A 16,606-nucleotide genomic window follows, 5' to 3' on the forward strand; every position below is an offset into this window, starting at 1 on the left:
GTTGGATCATCTCTAAAGATGTAACACTGAGTAAACTGTCACAGCCCACCACTGAAAGCTCCTAGCAAAGACTATGCAAGCAATATACCTCAGACACCGACCTCCCTAACTCACTCTCATTGCAGGTGACCTGTCAAGACGCCACAGGGTCAAACCTGGAAGTGAATTTTACCTACATTCAGACGTTGAAGTATACGTTAAATGAACAGGCTGGCAGTTCAGCACATGCTCAAGCATTTTGTCAGATGAGGTCCTGAGTGACAATGCCCTCATTACATAGGAAATGTCAGTTTTAAGCAAACTAAAAGCACAGGACAGGCCCTAAGAAGAGTTTTAGCATAACCAAATCTGACCACGCTCTCTTCCACAATTGAAGTAGGAATACAGACACGATTTGAACTGCTTTGTTTTCTACTCAAATGATGATGGGCTTGGTTACTGACGGCATTTTACTAGTCCCTTCAGGATGAACAATCTAACAGGGTAAAAGAGAGAGATTTGCTAGGAAATCTAAGGTTCAATTCTTTCACTTACTTTCTCTGCATCTGCTTTGTTCTAGTACAGATCACCACTTAAAATCCTCTTCCAACTCACTGAATATAAGCAAATAAACAAGCCAAATCTTTTCCTCTAACACTCAATTTAAGAAGAGTATTATACCACTTTTCCTATATATGTACCTAAATACAGAGATTCTTCACTTCTGTACTTAAAAGCCATGTCACAGTAATAATATCCTTAATAACATCCTTATTCCTTAGTAGCTGGAAATGAAGATGACCTTCTAGATACCAGTAAGCAAGAATGACATTAACTTGACCTACAAGAAAATTCTATTATTGGAAGCACTAAGAATACAACTGTGAAAATGAGCAATAAGCAAAATTTTCAGTTAAATACTGGAAGAGAAGCACACGGATTTATTACAGTGTCAAACAAAAAAGATGGATAGTCTTCAATTTAGAAAGCCAACATTTTTTTATATTATTACAAGCATTTTGGGGAACTCATCATCTTACACGTGTTCTAGCAGTAGCCTCAAACAACACAGAAGTCACCTTTGGATTTCGAACTGCTATTTAAAAAGAACCCAAACATAAAAAGGCTTTTGATGATGCCAGAGGAAACCAAATTTGCATGTGGAGGAGAACAAGGACTGGAGTAAATCAAAATATGTATCTTTAAGGGGGTTAGGAGGCACTACAAAAGTAATGAACAAAACTTTCTCACTGCCAGAAGATTACCGTTTACAGTAGAAAATGCACTGTCTGCAGAGGACACTGTTCTTAAACAGGGCTGTCTCAGACTTTCCATTAAAAGACCATCTTTCCAGGAGTTCACAGCTTCCTCAAACTGTAACGGTTTGGGCTGAAAGTTTTGAAAATAGCTCTGACTAAGGCTGAAGTTTTTGCGAAACGTTGACCTAAAACAAATCCGCTCTTTCTCAGGGATCATAAGATGAATACATTGCTTCCCCCATTCCCTTCCCCCCCACCTTTTTTTTTAAATAAAAAACACCTTTTACAGCTGTTTGGTGGAGGTGCTACAGCTCCCTGCATGACTCTGATCAGGATTTGGAAACACGGCATAGCAGTTGCCATAGTGTCAATATTCTGTTGTTCTTGAGAAAATGTCCACAAATTCAGCCAAGTTATGAGCTTCTACAAATCTGCCCACACAGACCGAGTGGAAATTTTGACTATATAGTAGACAATAATAAGCAAGCTCCTCCCACTTGAACTTGTTGGGCCAGCTGGTGTGTGCGTGCCACATCCTTCCAAATTGCAGGTCCATGCCCTGGCAGAGCTTTGCAAGCCTTTCTGCCCATGTGCAGCCACCAGGCCCACTGCCTAGGAATGAAAGCGGTAAATTTTCTCCCCCCTGTGCTTTTTATTGCCTCTGTCTATTATCCTTCCTCTCCTCAGTCATGGTTTGAAAGGAAAATTGCAAATTATTACAGTGGAATGAGGATCAGGCAGAAAAGGGCAGAAGGGCAACAAGGCTGGTGAAGGGTCTGGAGCACAGGCCTTATGAGGAGCGGCTGAGGGAACTGGGATTGTTTAGCCTTGAGAAGAGGAGGCTGAGGGGAGACCTTATCGCTCTCTACAACTACCTGAAAGGAGGTTGTAGCGAGGTGGGTGTTGGTCTCTTCTCCCAAGTAGTTAGTGATAGGACGAGGGGAAATGGGCTCAAGCTGCGCCAGGGGAGGTTTAGGTTGGAAATTAGGAAAAATTTCTTTACGGAAAGGGTGGTCAAGAATTGGAAGAGGCTGCCCAGAGAGGTGGTGGAGTCCCCATCCCTGGAAGTGTTCAAAAAACGGGTAGATGTGGCACTTGGGGACATGGTTTAGTCTAGTCTACCATTGATTGGCTTAGAGTAGACTTGGTAGTGTAGGTTAATGGTTGGACTGGATGATCTTAAAGGTCTTTTCCAACCTAAATGATTCTAAACGATTCTAAGTTTGGGGATGATTGGATAAAGCAGCTCAATTACAAAGTACACAGCAGAAGCTGGGCCACATAATGAAGAACAACAAATGGCAGCAGACCGTCCAGTGCGTCCAAGGGTTTTGGCAGTGTCTCAGGCAATCAGTATGTTACTAGGTGCAGCTTTACAACCACCTTTCCAACAATTCTGAAGTTTTATTTCCCTCCACAGGATGACATTATAAATATTAAGGCGGGGGGGGGGGGGGGGCGGGGAGGGGAAACCAAACCAACTCAACACTCTGGAATCCCTCCATAACTTTACTTCAGCACCTCGGTAGTTTTTAACTATTAGATGTTCACCCACATGAAGCCATTTCATTCAGTGTACCAAGAGGCCAATAGCCTGGGAACCCATCACAGCTATGCAGGAAATGAGGCTGCCATCTTTAAGATCCTCTCTCATTTACAGCAGGAGCTGAAAGACAGGCAGTGCACGAGGAAAGGAAAAAACATGGTCTTAACGTTAAAAAATGTCACCCTCAAGTATTGGAGTCTGCTCAGCTTTGACCACAACCTATATGATGCTGAAAAGATAATCCTGAACTTCCCACTGCTGAACTCTGGCTGTCTGGCCCTTGCTAGCTGAAGATCCAGATTTTCTGAGATCACAGAATCTGATTTATGAAAGGGCTGAGAATTCAGAACTGCAGGAGAAGTCAGCTACACATCTGCTTTCCCTACAAGAAGTGCAAAGTATTCTGAAATGTATCAGGTTTAAGGAATCTCAAATTGGATTGATAAAATTAGTGATCACTCCTACATCGCACCTCACCATTTCTTCTGTCCCTGTGTGTTAAATAGCAAAAATACATTAAACAGTGATTAATCAAAGGATTAATAAACTGCCCTCTTATGGTAGCACTACAGGAAGGTACTTGAGGAAGTCGGTAATCATGCATTCAATGCTGGACAGAATGGTGTGCAGCAAATAACTCAGTGGCATACACTGAGCAATTCAGATAAAAAGAAACATTTCATAAAGCTCCTATTCAGTGATGTCTATTGTATATGTTAAAGGCGCAGACGTCTCATAGAAAAAAGTAGCTATGCAATCATGTAATTTAATATCCCTGTCAGGATGTGGATGAACAATCGAAAAAATTACCAGAATTAAGATTGCCTATGTATTTTCTGTTTTCTCTACACTTGACTTTACAACCTTAACACTCTTGTAACAAAGCATATGATATACTGGCTTACCAAAAACCATCTTTCCACTTTTGAGTGTTTCAATATCAGGGATTTGTAAACACCTTTTTGCATTAAAGTCCTACTAATATTTAAAATATCTGGAACTTTAAAAAGTCACTGAACTTTATATTCAAAAATATTATTTCATTATACATTTCTAGTAACTTGGAATACTGAACCTGCCTTTCAAAAATACGTGAAAATGCTATCATTTATCACATAAGGGTATAAGACCACGTTCAGTGACCCATTTAGGAGGGTATGGGGGTAGAGGCCAGGAATCTGAAACTATCCACTTTAAAATGTCTCCCTTCTTTAACTTGAATCAATTAAGGAAATGGTTTGCCATTAAGTTATGGCTCTCCCACACACCATTTAAATACATACTTGACTCCCATTGAAATGGTCAGTTCAACTTAAATTAGATTGAACTGTGCATAAACAAAAGGCTACTGGAGAGCACAAAACTCCCATAGCACCCTCTACTGATAAAGAGGGAATGGGATTAACATTCATACAGAGCAATTCCACAGAACAGGCAAAGTAGCAGAGAAAAGTGAAAATGGGTTTTCATTGCAGTTCAGAATTTAAGCTGCTGCTTTATAAAGGGACCCTTTCAAGACATTTATACTCAAAGGCCCAATCCTGTAGTCCTTACTCTGGCAAAATTCCAGCTGAAGTCAATGGGAATATTGCCTGTGTAAGGACTATTCAAAATTAGTCAAACTGTCTGAATATCATTCAATCAGCTCTAATCACTGCATTGAGAATAAAGGCCGTAATTTTGGCATTTTTTGTCACTTTAAATTCTTCAACAAATACTTGCATTATTCTCTGTAAATCATCTTGCCAAGCAGTATTTGTCAAATAATTGGACAATTTTTTTCCATCAACCATTGAATAAATTATGAATAACAAGCACTGATTTAACCATGTGACTCCCATCAGTCAATTCTTAAGTTTCCTATGAAGGGCTTAACTGGGGGTTTTATTGGTGGCTTAAACATTAGAGAAAATCTCATTCAACAAGAACTACTCAGCTACCTTTCCACCAGTATTGACAGCGTAAAGGCTAAGCCTAAATTGTGAATTACTTTTTTTAATTGTATGGACTACCATAAATGTTAGCACGCTTTTTTGACAGAATGCCTGATTTTACTCATTCTTCTAAATCTGAAGTATAACCTTTAGGAAAAAAATATGCAAAGCTCTACTTAGGAGAGATGGTATGTGTAAAGAGGCTTAATAACATTTGTTAGATTAACAGATATACTTGGAATAAATATTTATTTTCTCTCAGGCACATAAGCCACACAGCCAGGCACAATAGCTACAACACTACCACATTATTAGCAACTGTATTTGTGCCTCCAATCAACAAATCTTTTACTGGTTCTTCCACCTTTGAGATAAACTCTAATTAGAAATATCAGGGTCATTAGGAAATTTTAAAGGGAGGATGAAAATGCAGATTTACTATCTTTTAACTCTCTTTTAATAAGAAACTGAAATAGAAATTAAATAGGCATTTCATAGGCATTTAAAACATAAATTTAAAATTTCTATTAAAAATTAATAGGGGGAAAGATTAATTTTAAATTAGAAATACTAGGGGATCAGAATGCACCAATAGCCCAGCGACCAGTCTCTAAAACATTAAGTGAATTCTGTTTTAGAAGAAGAAACAATGCCTTTAAAAGATCTATTATTGTGCAATACAGTGCCAAGGGAAAAATCTTGGTCTTATCTGAACTTGTATAGCAGACATAGTTACTATTACTAGAAACACATCGTTTGGGGTACTAACGATCTCATCTGAAACTGTTCTTCAGTAACACCTTTCCCCCCAAAACGGCTTATACCCTGTCAAGCTGGATACGCACACAAGGTGATGACAGCCATAAACAATGCCAAGCAAATGCATAGACAAGGTCTAAGGTATCCCTCTCCTCTCTGAGATGACCACATTGACTCCTTGAACAACTTTCCACTCAGGTCAAAACAAAAAAAATAATAGGAATGTGAGGAGGCAAGGGCAAATGAGAAGATGAGCAAGAAAGATTGTGATGAGAGTTTATAAAGCAATGGTGATTGGTAAAACAAATTGAAATCTTACAGGGAAAAACTGAATTCTAGAAGGAATTACTACTCTGTGCAGTAGCTTGCCTTACAGGAGCGACGTGGATTCCCTCTCTCTCTCCCCCGTGTGGATTTATCTACATGCACGTTTTCTTCTATCTTTTTAACTCTCACTATCTTTGCGTTTCCCTCTCATTAATTCACCTTTTATTTCAGGTAGTATCAGGAAGTGCAATTAACTGCATCAAGCACATCTTCACTATGCAAATTATTTAGTTGGTAACTATGTTTCTAATTCAGTGGTTTAACACCGCTTTATTACGTCTTTTCAGTTGCTTACAACCTTGCCAAACTTTGTTTTCCATGCCAGGTTTCTGTCTCAGGAAGAAAATTTTCTGGAAAGTTTCTGTAAAAACCTTCTATGTGAGTGGAAAAACTGTTTTGTCAACATTCAAAAACTTGTGCCTTTCACTGATATTGTTGGTGTGACAATTGCAGAAAAGATAAAATTTGCGCATGTCCTTCTACATATGCTCAAGGGAGTCTTGTTAGTGTCGGCAGATTTAAAGCCTCTGTCTACTGCTAACGTGTTCCGCCCTCCCAGAGCTCTGAAAATAAAACCACATTGACCATATTTTAACCCCAGTGGCTGGCTGTTCTCTATCCTTGTCCTAAATGTCTGTGCAAGACTTTTTCTGCAACCAGAGGATACCACTGTAAGCAGCAGAGGGACGAAGACCAGAAAAGCTATGGCTTTTAGTCTTGCACTGCAGCCCAAGATGTGTGGATACACGCCTGGGCGATACAACCCGGGCAGTTCAACACCACAGCCAAGTCCACCTTAAGCTCAGTGTGGGCCAACCACTGAAGCGTTAACTCAGTTTTCCAGAAAGATTTTACAGCTCCCGCTAAACTGTATGTTGCAGAGCCTTAGAGGCAGGCGGCGAGTTCCCCATCTTAAAGCTAATTTGGGTATGACAGCAGATGAGCAGGCACATCTTGGCAGCAGTATGGGCATTCAAGCTGCCTCCTGTGCTCTCAGCTGCTCCCCTTTTCACTTTGTGGTGCCTAAGCAGAACAGTTAAAAAAACCTCCCTGATGCCAACAGAGTACAGAATAGGAACTGGGAGAAGGTAGAAGAAAGGGCTAGGCTGGAGCAGACTGGGATAAGACAGAATAAACCTGCATTCTACAGCAAAAAATAGGAAGCACCTTTGCATTGACTGTAAAAACTGAGCCTAACCAGCACTCAAAAAAGAACGCATCTCTAAAGACGCACGTAGTGTCAATTCTGGCACTTCCTAGCCTTCGCAGCCTTGCTTTTGTAATTATGTTGGTCTTCAACTGTAGGTCTCTGCTATAATTGGTAGGTCTCTGCTATAATCGCCCTGGTTTTTCATATTAAAAAAAGCATCGGGGTAGATTCTCTGCTGGTGTAAATTGGCACAGTGCCAGTGATTCTAGTGGAACCATGCCAGTTTTCATCAGCTGCAAATCTAGACCATTCTTGTTAATTTACTTGTAAAGAAGCTCCCCACATGCCTCTAATCATTTCTATTTTCCCCCTTGACCCTTCCTGTGTTTGAGGTTGGGTTTTTATCTTAGAAACGTAGTGATAAAATGCTTTATTTTGTTTCATCAGCAAATTGGGATGTCATTAGTCACCACTTCTAGCCTCCCCTCCAAGCACAGATTCACAACAGGGCGCAGCACAAAAAGCTCTGCAACCGTGCTGTCCCAGGCGGCTGTACCTCCATGGTTCGGCACGGTGCAGGAAGGGAAGCACGTAGCGCAGCTTGCACGGCGTCTCAGGTAGCAAGACCTGCTTACTGCGCTGCGTCAGAACACGGGGTGGCACGTGCGTCATCTCGATGGCAGTTTAAATGCATCCACAGCAATCCTTGGACATTCCGCTGACCGATCGCTTTTTCTGATTAAATCTTTTGCTTTCTACCACCAACCTACTTCTTCCCCCATGTTGGCTTTATTTGTGTCACCTTAATTATCAAGTTCTTTTTTTATTATTAGCTGTGTTACTAGCTACCGTCTAAAAGCCTCATCTAGTATTTTTTTGTGGAACTCACATCTTTTTGATAAAACTATATATGTACTTGTATTGCCAACCTTCTCCATTAAATTGTTAACCTTTAAAATATACTACAAGGCTGCAGCAGCAAGATATACTGTTGCAACAGTCAGAGTTATTTCTCCTTCAAATTATACTCCATCCAGGTTCTTTATAGTTTTTTTTTTTTTTTTATCTTTAATGATTTTACCAATTAAATTTCCTGACACCAAAGAAAGGTTCACCATTCTAATTCCTGGAAACATTCTCAGAACCATTTCCCCCAAAACAGTTCTGTATGAAGCTGGCTACCTTCAGTTTTCCTCTATTGTATCATATTTTGCTGATTAATTACCTAAGTTTTAATAGGAATTCAGGTAGCAATTTTCAGCTCCTTCAGATTCCTTGGATGCATGCCACATGTTCCGACTTTCACTGTCATTTAATTCCACGGGTTGTTGCAAACCCTGTATATATACATCACTGCTTTTGGCAACACTTGCTGTTCATAAATAGCAAACACTAAGGCAGGTACTTTCTTATGATCTGCTCTGCTGAAGTTCTAAGCAACCAAAATACTTTGTTTCTGCATAAACTCTTTGTCTTTTCAGTTTGTTCCCTTTGTGCCCTGGTGATTCCTCATGCATTTCCAGCACCTTATCACTATAACTCTAAACATTCTTCAGATTTCCTCTAACTTATTTGAGATTAATTACACTTGTATTACAGGGATGTGGCTTTGAAATAATAATAAAAAACTATTATTTAAAATACACACCAGAAGTCATATTGCAAGTTTGAGATGTGTTACAGCCCTCAGGTTTATAAGGTGTTTAGTTTATATTACGTTGTATATCACATTTTGACATGACATTGAATGATGTCATCCACCTCTACTCACATTCTCCTTAAAATCCCATTGGAGAAAACAGCCTTTGCTTTGTGCTCTTTACTGTCACGCTTAACTTATTCAAGGTAGCATTTAGCCCAGATATTCTCTCATGGTCCCATACACTCTTCACTTTTCTTGCCTGAAAAAAACCTATGGGATTTATAGAACAGCCTCCCACTTCCACATCCTAATCTGTCTTTCCTACGCAGTATACAGAAATGAATTATTGCAGTTCATGGATTTTTTTCATGAGCGCCGTATTTCACAAGTAATAAATTATACCTATATTATCTTGATGCCAGACATTAAGCCCTACCCAGAGTTTCCTTTAAGCTTCTTATATCAGTACTTGCAAGTTTTATTATTTTATTGAAATGTTCCTCCTTAGAGGTGTCTTTTCACCTTTGCTGCACCACAGCTGCAGTTGCTTACTGTATCTCCTATTCTTGGATATATTTTGCAAAGATGAGAGGTCTGAATAGCACATGAGAAATGGGACATTTTCATCTGAAAATACCAAGAGGAAAAAAAGTAAAATTATGGAAAAATACTCTTTCTTGTGAAGAATGTTTTTTGCTGCATACCCTTTTGTTCTATCAGGAAACGTATAGTACTAAGCAAGAATAAGAAATATATTTGCTTTGTATAAGTTGTTGATGAAACAAAGAACAGAATACTATATTGTTCAGGTATCTTAATTTTTTTAAAGTTGAAATTGTGTATAATACACAGGGTGGAAGAAAGACAGGAAAATATTCTGGGCCTAGGCAAATGTCTCAAGAGTGGTCTGACAAACCCAATCTATTCAGATTAGCAACAAAAATTGAGGGATGACTTGATGACATTGTTAATGTATCTTTTCAAGGAGAAAATACCAGTTAATAAAGAGCTCTTTAGCCTAGCTGAGAAAGGCATAAAAAGAGCAAATGGCTAGAAGCTGATGCCAGACAAATTCAAATGAGATATAATAAAGAGTAACAGTCACGATAATTAACCACTTGAACAAACACCCTCCCCCAAGTTACGAAATTTTTAGATGAAAACTGAATGGCTTTCTGAAAGATATGATTTAAACAAATGGTGTAAGTTCTAAGCTTTGCTAACTGCGTAACATTCCTTGCACAATCTTAGAAGGTCAGACTGGATGACCAAATTGTGCCTCAAACCTGAAAGTTTTAACATGTGGCAAGACATAACTTTCAGAATCACACAACCATTCAGAACAACTGCTTGTTCGTTGTAATTGTCTTTTTTGAATTCTCCTAAAATAGTAATTTTGTGAAACCGTTTTCTAACCCTCTGGCTTGTTACACAAAAGGTTAATTTCCCTACAGACAGATGAGGTAAAAAGCAGGTGAAAGTTGCATTTAAAAAACCACCCCTGCTTCAAATAGCATTTAACAGGGAGGGGGGCGGAGGGGAGAAAGAGACAGAAACGCCAGCGCTGGAAGTATTAAAAGCACGCTCTGAAAACCTCTGTGATGACAGTTTGAAGAAAGCAGCTTTTATGTGCTGCTGAGCCCAGCTCTACAATGTCTTTTAAATGCAACTGTTTACCTAGAAAATATAAGCAAGGGCCAGAATCTGGACTAGAAGAGGCACCTTTTGATTGCAGACACTGAACTGAATCCTTAACTAATAAATTGTTCCACACCTTTGTCTGAAACAAGAAAAGCAAAGGTCTGCATTTTCTCACAAGAATGCACAAGCCCCCTCAAAAGCAATATGGTTTTCTACATCTAAGTCTCAGTATTTGTTGACTTAAAGAGTTTGTATGAATGACAATGCACATCACTGGTTTGTTACTTCTGTCATCTGTGCTACTGAGTGTACCTTGACTCAGATCAAAGTTGAAAGCTTCTTAAAAGATACACAAACCACAATGTGACAAATAGCATGCTTTGTTTGACACAGCAAACAAGAAATTACTTTCATCAACCCAGGAAAAGAATCCTGTGTTTTCAGTGCTAATTCTGAAGACCACAGTGATGGAACCAGAGCTTTACTTCATCCTCAAGGAATGAGGACCTCTCCAAAGACAAACAGAGAGGAAGAAACAATATCGGTGCATTAAATGCTGACAATGGTATGAATTCAAGGCTTGTGCTCTACAGTACACGTTTGTAGAAAATTCACCCTTTACATAATTAAACGGATTTCCCGCAAAGTGGCAAATGTCTCCATTAAGCAAATATTCATCTAACCGGAAATTACAGATTAGAACATACGCAGCACTTCACAGATACACACAGAACTAAACATTCATATATCTATAGCATTACACAACCTAGTACCATAAACAGTTAAAACATGGGCATCAGAAATATTGCAAACCAGATGTTTTCGTGTTGTTCTTTTTACAGTAGCATTACCTAAGTAATTTCCAATGCATTCTTCTAAATATTTGAAAGTTTTTACAAATATAAAGCACTTCAGATCTATAAATCCCTATTAATATGTGCATTATTGGAGAAAAAAAAATCACTATGACATATGCTCAATAAAAATCAATGGTCATGCATGAAATCACATTTGGCTTCGAATCTAATTTGTTCTGAAAGTGTACATATACATATTTCCCCTTAAATTAAGTTTTTCCTCCCTGAGAAGGAAATAATATTTGCTTAACAGAACAGATTTTGAATTCAACTATAAACCAGTGACAGCTTTTTCACTGACTTGAAAGGGCTTTAAATGGGACCTAATAACATCTCTACTACCCTTACAAACTAAAACTATGCAGCTTTCCTGCTGAGTTGGAAGCACATGCCTGAAAGTTAGCAGAAACCAACAGAAAATGTGAACAGTAAATAAATAGCACAACAATGAAAAATAGCTAGTATGTCCATGTACCCATACGTATAAACAAATAGATATATTTAACATATACATGAATGAATAGTAAACGAGGTAAAACATTTTCAAACTCCTGAGAAGAAAGAGCACACACTGTATTTTTATAATTAAGGACATCTGACTCAGTTCTCTTAAAAAAAAACCTTTAACTGGGCAACTACAAAGCCCTGCGACACGGTGTTCCTTGCTGAGTCAAAGGCATGGCTCACATGTGCAGATTTGCCAAAACCTGCCTTCCTCAGCCAGCAGAAGTATTTCAAGCTGGAATTCCTCGTTAATGCATTCAGACTCAGCTCTCATCATTTATGACAGCAGTGCACTTGATTCTTAGAAGAACTATTGGCTTGTACACTTTCATAAGCAGAAATGTCCTTATTTCCAGTGGAAAAAAAAAAAAAAATCTGTATCTTTATACATGTAAAGGCCATTCCCCATCCTATTCACTGTCCACACCCTGGAGCTTGGTTTGGAGACAGTAAGACAGTCCGACATCACTGTAAGAATACTATGGAACAACCCTTCCAGGGACAAGCTTACAAAAGGTATAGCACTCACCATTCTTGCTGTTTACAACACAGGCTTTATTTATCTTGTCAATAAACATTTTTATAACATGTTCTTTTAAAACTGCCATTCAAACACTGATCAATTTGAAGTAACCTCCATAAAAGTACTACATTCCTTTCAAATATATTAATAATTTTATTACACTCCTTAACATGGTGAAGTGTAAAAACATATTACAGACAATATCGTGGTATGAAGACCAGTGAAGCTCATTACAGTCACTATACTAGAAAGTTTACTTCAAACCTTTGCCCTAGCATTGCTGTTTCTGTATCAAATTTATTCAACCCACACAATTTATCAGCTCTTCCTGAAAAGTTACTCTCATCCCATTGATGGCAGCAGGCCACCTGCCTCTGCTAATTAGCCATACCATGCTCGGTTGCAACTCTACAAGAAGAAAACGAATTGGCTCTTTGGCTAGTGCATTTTGTTCTAGAAGAACAGAAACTGTTGAATCTGTGTCTTACTTCTTCAAAAAGGCTTTAAAACTTACTACACTGTGTGGTACCTCAGATGAGTGCTGCTAATCTGTGTCTAAAATTCTCATTTTTCCTAAATCTTCTTAAAAAGAATTCTGTAAAACTCAACCATTCTAGACAGATCCATGATTTCAGCACTATTTAAACACACAATTAACATTTTAAAATTATACACATGGATAAAACCAGGTATCATTAGTCACTTATTAGTCACCTTCAAAACAGGCAGCGTGTTTATTATGTTAATGTCCTTGGAGTGTTTAAAGCAACCTTTTGCATTTGAAGTGGAGGCTCTTGGTAAAAGGTGGCACTTAATAAGAAATGGCAATTACTGAGGCATGCTACTCTCCACAAGGCAGCAGTATGAATTTTAATTTCTTCCTGACCATGTATCATCTAAGGCTAATACACACATTTTAGTTTAGATGCAGTAGGAAGGACTGTAAAAGTGAAAACCAAAGTAAGAGACAACACTAATCTTCTCTGAGTTTCAATTAAGGCCCAGCACCTCTGGATTAAAGGCTTATTTTAATGAAAAGCCTTAATTAAGCATACATGTGTATAGGATCACCTTAATGAGGTATGACAGAAATAGAAGAGAAGGCAAACTTTATTTTAAAAGAAGCTTATTAGCAACTCTAAGAGACTCAGTCAAGGATTCCTTAAAAAAACAAAAAAAAAGAAAGAAAAAATGCAATACTAAAAAGACACAAGAATGCTGGACCAAGTTCAAGCATAAAACAGTGAAACCAAAATAGGTACAAGACAGGTATTTTTCAGTATCTTTGTATGCAAATTGATACATAGGAATGATTTTTTCTATACATCAATGGGTTTATTTTTGCAAATACTACAGCATTTACACTTTCATTTAAATTTTAGACAAAAGCAAATCAAATTTTCTACTTTATTTGCTAATGAAAATTTACTACTAAAAATCTTTAAAAATTGATATTGTAAAATATCCCTTTATAGTATTGGAGTCAGGTTTGGCATCAGGCTAACTTGCAAGTTCACTTTAAAAAAACATTATTTTATCTTTTTATTCCTGTCTTTAGAAACAATCAGTGACTCAATGTAATTTTAAAGATAGCCACTTCAGTTGCTTTTTACGTCTTCCCCTACAGTACACAGAGGTATCCTCATTTGCAGATTTCACTTTAAAGTAATTACTTGTAATTACAGAGAAGTGCATCCAGTGGATTAATCACTTTATTTATACACTGCTCGAAGGATTCCTCTCAGGACAGCCTCACTGCTTTTGCTTGGAAAATATCAGTTCCACAAGAAAACAAATCTCTCAAGTCAGTAGCAGCTGAGAAGGCCTCTGACAACAATTTAAACCCAAAAGATTAAAGAAATGGCACACCTGGACTTGAGGCAGCATCTGTACCTGTCCTCCTCTTGCGAAATAAAGGGCTGCCAAGTGAGAACAACCAGGAAAACGGCCAGAGGAAGCCTACGCTCTACTAGGGGCTGAGAGTACCTTTGCACAGTTCTAGATCTGAAGGAAACACATCAGCAGTTAGTAAAAACAAGGGCAAGGGCAGGGCTTCTGGCTCAGGAAGCCACGCTCTGAAGCGTGGGAAGTCCCTGAAGGAGCTGCCGCCGTACACTGATCCTGGCCTTACAGTCTCCCCGAGCCCGAGCCGTCTGCTTTTTGCCATGGACAGAGATGGGACACCAGGTGACAAAGATGTTTGGCCTGATCCATATAGATACCACTCATCAGTTCTCTTTGTATGGAACTTTTTTTTTTAAATGGCGACTCTAGAGAGTTGCCTAAAACACAGGTCACCCAGAACGGCAGTGATGTAGCTTCCCTTAAAACATAAAGCCACCGGTGCGTAACTTCGAGTGGGCCACCCTGACTTTGCTAAATGGAAAGGAACATGTAACCCAGCCATGCTTAGGAAGAGGTGCAGTCACGACTCCCGAAATAATCACCTTAAGGGTGGTTCTGACACCAGAGCCACCCATGACTGAACCGATCCCCAGGGGATCGCAGAGCAACAGCCAGCGGGCGCTAAGGCGGCAGAAGCAGCGACTCAGTGCCCCTCGCCAACCAGGGGCCCGCTGGAGCAAAGGGCCAAGGCTGCGCACCCCCGCCACCACCGCCGGCTGCTTCCAAGGAGCTGGAGAGCTCTGCTAAAGGGCCACTGCTGGAGGGACTCCTTCTACGTGGGATAACCGCAGGGCCTCCCTCTCACCTTACCACCAGCCAGGTTAAAAACGGCTCTCAGGTTAAAAACACACATCAAAAATTGAAAAACGCGAAGTGAAGAATAGCCTTCAGGTCAAAATGCGCATGGCCGGCTCCCATTCCTGCGCACTACCAACCCCTCATAGAATCACAGAATCATTTAGGTTGGAAAAGACCTTTAAGATCATCCAGTCCAACCATTAACCTACACTACCAAGTCTACTCTAAGCCAATCAAGGGTAGACTGGACTAAACCATGTCCCCAAGTGCCACATCTACCCGTTTTTTGAACACAAAAACCTCCGTTATACCAGACACAGGACCTAAAGTGGAAAACGCTAACCAGCGAGGACCATACGGGCAAGCGTGCGGCTCCGCTGCTGGGGGAAATCATCAAGGAGCCATTGGCGGGGCAGCCGCTGAGGCCGAGCCAGGAGAGGCGACAGCCAGCAGCCCCTGAGGCGGAGAAGAAGAAAAAGAAGAGGAAGGAGAAGGGAGAGCGGCGGCCCCGCCCATCGCCCTTCCCGCCCGCTCCCCCTCGCACCGCGCCTGCGCGGCGGCCGTTGCCACGCCGGGGAGCTGCGTTGCCCGGCAACGCGCGCGCTGCCGCCAGAGGCGGGGAGGTGGCGGCGGCGGCGGCAGTGGCAGTGAGCGCGGGGCGGTGGGCAGGGACGGGGCGAGGGCTGTGAGGTAAAAAAGGTGCGAGAAGGGAAAAAGAGCAACGAGGTCACGGGTGGGGGGCTGGTGCGAGGCCAGGAGCGGGCTCGGCAGCGCCGTGAGGTGGCCCGGCCGCGTGGCCTGGCTGGCGGGGCGCGACGCCCTCACCCCGCCCCGGGAGGCGGCTGCCCCGTGTGAGGGGCCTGGGCCGTGACCGCCGCCCCCGGGGCGCGACGCCCTCACCCCGCCCCGGGAGCCGGCTGCCCCGTGTGAGGGGCCTGGGCCGTGACCGCCGCCCCCGGGGCGCGACGCCCTCACCCCGCCCCGGGAGCCGGCTGCCCCGTGTGAGGGGCGACGCCTTCACCCCGCCCCGGGAGCCGGCTGCCCCGTGTGAGGAGCCTGGGCCGTGACCGCCGCCCCCGGGGCGCGACGCCCTCACCCCGCCCCGGGAGCCGGCTGCCCCGTGTGAGGGGCCGGGGCCGTGACCGCCGCCGCGCTGGTCACCCAGGGGCGGTAACCCAGGGGCAGTAACCCGGGAGCCGTAAGGCGGGGAGCACAGGGACGGCTGTGGTAGCAGGAGGACAACTACACACCGAGACAGAACAGCCTCCTAAGCGGGGGCTCCCCTTTGCCGCAGCCAACTTTAAAGGGTGTCAGCTCACCCTCTGCCAGCCTCCTCTTCGCAGCCGAGCCGTGCCGCAGGTTTTTCTGCCGTACCCTTTTTCTGCTGTACCCATGCGGATGTTGGGATCGCAGCAGAGCAGCTTCAGCCCCAAAGGGGTTGCTGGCATCACCCTTGCTCTATGTATCTATCACAGGCTTCCGTGTCTACAGTAAACTACTTTAGTAGAACGGTTCATGGGGTTTATTGGTACGGCCATATTTTGTCCTCGGTTCAGCTTGAAATTCGTGATTACTGCCATTCGTTTTGAAGCTATTCTGCGTGCATTATGGGCGGTCCACTGGGGGTGAGATGAGCCTGACAGGAGAGGGGCACAGTTGGTGGTTTATGGATCCAGAGTTAACTTCTGAACCTGGAATACATGTTAAGCTGTCTCCCATGATAGGCCTAGGAGAAAACAAGTGAAATCGTAGGTTTCTCTTCTGCTGTTGATGTGGGTGTTT

Source organism: Pelecanus crispus, chromosome 2, assembly GCF_030463565.1.
Source record: "Pelecanus crispus isolate bPelCri1 chromosome 2, bPelCri1.pri, whole genome shotgun sequence".
NCBI lineage: Eukaryota > Metazoa > Chordata > Aves > Pelecaniformes > Pelecanidae > Pelecanus > Pelecanus crispus.